We start from the raw sequence: 5,061 nt of genomic DNA, 5'->3' as shown, positions 1-5,061 counted from the left end.
AACACAGTGATATAACTATTGTGATATACTTGACATGGAGAAACAAGGAAAAATGGTAACTAATAACTGATACTAAAAATAATATCTAACAACTAACAAGGATATAACTCAGTGATGTAACTCGATTGTGTTATAACTTGAAAGTTGAAGCAAGGAAAAAAGGCAGCTAGTAACTAATAATAACTAATAAATGATGAAAATATTCCGTAGTTCCTTAAACGCAGAGGACAAGTGGGCAGAAAAATCGCATGTTAAGTAAAGCTTCTATCTCTGTTAGTAATAGCATATATATATATATATATATATATATATATATATACACATTAAACTGAAATTTTATGGCTATGATCGCAGGGGTTACAACTCATTGACATAATTCCATTGTGATATTACCCAGAGGTAGAGGCAAGGAGAAAAGATGGCAGCTAATAACTTGGGAATAGAGATAGCTCTATTTCCAGCAATGGCCACCACCACCATCTCCACACCTACCTGCGAGGTATTTCAAGTCCATAAAGTAAAAAAAAAAAAAAAATTAAAAAGTCTAATGAATCCATTATTATTCAATATCATGAGGACAAGTAGGCATCCAGCCTGAGCTTGCCCACCTCTAACTGGGGAGAAAACACTTTCTCACAGAATCAACTGTGCCACTTTTGTACAGGTGTAATTCTGAAATTGTTAGTAAATTCTCTCACTGAAATGAAATCTGTCCCCCATTTAGTCCTGCCCACTGAAGCCAAGTAATAGCACGGTATTCTCTCTTGGTTGGGACCATCTTTCAAAGATTTGATGGCCACTTTCACGTCTCCCTCTGATTGGTTGCATTCTTGAGGCTAAGCAGCAGCAACTCCTTGAATCCCCATGTGGCATGGTGTCAAATCCCTTGTGTAAAATGGAGCTGATCTTCCCTTTTAGTCATTTACCTAGGTTAAATGCTTGTTGAAGTGACTGAAATGATGAAGGCACATGAGTTTCTCCCAAGAAATCCTGAATGTTAGAAATTCTCTCCACCTCTGAAATGAATATTTGAATTAGAGAAGCTCCTTTTCTAATACTTACCACATCTAATTGTGTTCATAAGATGTGTGGTGGAAATCACGGTGTTCCAAACTAAATGAAGTAAAATAAATCAATTCTGTAACTGGGATATTAAGAATAAAACATCTATTGTGTGGAGGTTCAAAGGAGATGTGCAGAGATAAGCTCAAAATGGGCAAGCATTAACTAATAATACCAGATAATTACAACAAACAGCTAATGACAATGGCAGTATTCTGTTGCTTCATGAACCCAGTGCAAAGGAGGGAGATAAACCACAGGTTAAGGAAAGCTTCTGTCTCTTTTAGCAATAGCACACATATGGATGTGTCTGCCATTGAGGAAGCTAGCTTTCCAGATCTAGGGTATGAAATTTCTAGCATAAGGGGAATAGGAAGGAAGGAAGGGAAGGAAGGAAGGAAGGAAAGAAGGAAGGACAGAAAGAAGGAAGAAAGGAAGAACAGACAATGGACAGAGTGCTTAGCCTGGAGTAGAGTTACCTGAGGTCAAATCCAACCTCAGACAGCTGTGGGACCCTGGGTGAGTCACTTCACCCTGTCTATCCCTGTTTATTCAACTGGAAGAAGTGGAACATCAATATTGAATTATTGACAACAGAGCAAAATCAAGTGGAATCAGGGTACAGCTATTCTGATTGTTACTGTGTCATTTCAGTCTTGTCTGCCTCTTCATGACCCCATTTGGAGTTTTCTTGACAAAGATACTCGAGTGGTTTGCCACTTGCTTCTTCAGGTCATTTAACAGGTGAGGAAACTGAGGCAAACAGGGGGAAGTGACTTGTCCAGGCTCACACAGCTAGTAAATGTCTGAGGTCAGATTTGAGCTCAGGAAGACCAGTCTTCTTGACTCCAGGCCCAGTGCTCTATCGATTGCGGCCACCTTGCTACCCCTCCATTCTGATAAGTTTTAACAATGAAAAGACCCAGAAGATCTCATTATATAACGGGAGGAAAAGCCAAGATCTGAGGAATAACTAGGGTGGAACAACAAGGTGCTTTACTGCCTACATGGGTAGAACACAGTGACTAGCATATCATAAGGACTAAATCAATGCTTGTTGACTGATTGATGGAGACAGAACGTCTGGCTCACTGTCCTTGAACTGCCCACAACACGTGGGTGGAACTTTCTCACTCCCTCAACAAACTCAAAATCTCTGGTGTCCCATTGCCATGGTACCCCTCTACTCTGGCCTGCTTTTCCTCACTGCCATGTCTCTCTGTCTCATTCTGGTAGGTTTGGGGGACCATTGGCCATTCTGTAGTGGCTCAGGAAGGACTCTTTTGTGGATAGGTTGCCCCTTTTCTAAGTGTGTCCTCACCAGTGGACTCTCCTGTGTTCCCTTCTCCATCTATCAATTCAGCTTTCTTCAAGCATAACAATTTCTAGCTATGGTTCTTCTTCTTATTTTCAGATTAAGTCCATTTTATTTACATTTTTAGTACATATCAGAGCATTACACAATTAGATTGTTTTACTTTCTGACCTGTAAACAGATACCTTAAACAGAAATAATTTTTCCCAAAATTATGAAATTAGGTATATCCAAAATACAACAATTACACATGACAAGTCAATAGACAAAGTGTAATTTACTAGTATGTATCCTGGAAATGTAGGAACAGCCAGTCAGGAGAAAATCTGACCAATTTAGCAATCAATTATTTACATTTTTCAAAACCAACCTCTTTCTCTAAACTCCCAAGTTAGAACCTTGGAAGAAAAAAAGGAAGTTATGATTTATTACTATGAAGCATTGACAGTCCTTGATCCCCAACTCTTGAGCAATTTTGCAGCCTACTCCTGAACTGTGAGCATCCATCCCTTTTTCAGCTTGTCAGAAACTGAAGGGTAAACCTTGTGCTCTTGTGGGCAGAGAAAGGCTTCTGTGTTCTTTAATTTAGTTAGTAAATAAATAAATAAATGAATAAATAAATAGATAAATAAGTAAATAACAAGTGGTCACTAAAATCCCAAATGTTCCAACTCACAGTTATTACTGCCCTCCCACACAATAGTCAAAAGACACGGATGCATATTCCCTGCATAAAAAATGCCTTTCAGTTGAGGCTATGGCTCTTATGTCTTGGGGTAAGGCTGAGGAATTTTAAAATGCAAGATTTTTACTTGAAAATATCATGTTAAGAAAAAAATTTGATTGTATATTCAATTGGTTTAGTTTGCCTGTCAAGAAAGTTATCAAAGAGATCCATTTTAGTATTAAAAAAAGCAGCCAACTGAGTGCAATTTCTTTTTCTCTCCCCAGTTCTGACCAAGTGTACTTTGTATAAGTTATTTCTAAGCAGCCTAATAAAATTGTGTGGAGCCTCCAAACTTTTCTTTCCTACCTCACTGGCCACGTTCACATTTCAAATTGTGTCAACAGGGCCCCACTTCCAAACTCAGCTACTTTGCAGCCTTAGCTGCCTTGCCATCCAAGCCCTTTCTCTTCTTATTGAGGCATGGCTGGAAGCTTTCTGAAAAGGGAGACAGTTCCAGTAGTGCATGGAAAAATGTTGTTGGAGGCTCAAACCATGAACCACCGGCCTCCTGTTGGACTAACAGGCCCTTACCTTCCTGGCTTACAGTTACAGGAAGAATACAGGCTGGCCACCATGGGAAGTCATAAATCGCAGCCCAAACAACGTCCCCTACACATATTGTCATGCCATCTGGTGTGATGCATTTAGAGATGTTTTGGGAAAAGACTTTCATCTGCAAGGAATCACTCAGCTTTTTTCTCTTCCTCTGAAGAGCATGAAGTGAAAGAGGTGGAAAGTGCATGCATACAGCCTGGAGGAAAATCAAAGCTTGGAGTAGAACTAGATTGGGAATGGGAAGATTTCAAATCATCTGTCCTATCAATGCAACACACTGATGCGCTGGAAGAGTCAGATTTCTTTTGATTTTTGGTCATGTAAACAGTGATACGGTTTTGGCTGCCCTTTTTGCCCAATGTCTGGTGTTCATCCTGCTCATCAAGCACATGAACTTCACTTGTGTCCTGAACTTCACTGTTGGCCTCTGCAGGACATAGGGATTCTGGTCTTCTGAAGGGGCCTCACCTGCTGAGGCGGTAGAGGAGCAGTGAGACTGGGGTTGGGGTGCCATCTTACCACTCCAAATTTTCTCCAGGCCAGCCTTCAGGGAAGAGTCAGTTTTCTTCATTGCTATATCTTTGGGATTCAAATGCAACTGGGCTGCAAGGGCCCCTGAGCTGGTGTTCTGAAACCAAGGGGTGAAGTGAACCTTGGAATGTGGATTTTTGGAAGTGGAAGTTTCACTCTGGTTCTTTGGAGCCTTTTCTCTGGTCATTTTCAGACTTCTTGGCTTTTGCATGATCCATGTTCTTGCTCTGGAGGACTTTTTTTTTTTTTTTCCACTACTTAATTGAGTTTTACTCTGCCTCTGTTTTGAGCACTATCTGAAACTTTGACCACAGCATTTTTTTCTGGCTGTCATTTTGGTTTCTCCCATCCACTTCATGGTCAGTTTTCAGTTTTATATTCACAGCAGGTAGGCTTTCATTTCTCCCTTTTTTGTTATCTTCCTGTTCAGAAGAGTCACTGGCATTGCCACCTATTTATTTATTTAGTTAGTTATTTGTTTTTCTCTTCTGCAACAACACTGCTTTTACATTTGTCACATAGTACTTGTCTGGGTCTTAGTTGGAGAGCATTCAATATAGAAGTGGGCTCTTCCCTGTACATTTTCCTTTGAGGTTAGTTTTCCAGGGAGAAGGCTGAAATATTGATTGGTTATCTGTGTCCCTGATGAACCAAGGGGGAGGATAAGGGGCTCCTCCAGGAAAGAGAGGAGGTAGTTTAGAAGTGCACGGGCTTTTAGCAAGGCTGAATGGGAGAATGGTCATCAGCACCAGCACCATTCAAGTCTCCCTTGATTTCTGCTCCTTCTTGGAATGACTTACTGTGGAGCAGCATGACTTCATGTGGGCCCAAAGTGCACGTAATTGCCACCAAAAGGAAGGCGAGTGCAGCA

At 40.6% G+C, this 5,061-nt stretch overlaps 1 pseudogene; it reads right to left on the bottom strand.

The window, feature by feature from the left end:
- Window positions 1–3,241: 3,241 nt before the first annotated feature.
- LOC114028307 lies at window positions 3,242–5,031 on the bottom strand (annotated as a pseudogene).
- Window positions 5,032–5,061: the final 30 nt, after the last annotated feature.

Source organism: Vombatus ursinus, unplaced genomic scaffold, assembly GCF_900497805.2.
Source record: "Vombatus ursinus unplaced genomic scaffold, bare-nosed wombat genome assembly UNPS02004872.1, whole genome shotgun sequence".
Lineage (NCBI taxonomy): Eukaryota > Metazoa > Chordata > Mammalia > Diprotodontia > Vombatidae > Vombatus > Vombatus ursinus.
This window is presented reverse-complemented; position numbering and strand designations above follow the sequence as displayed.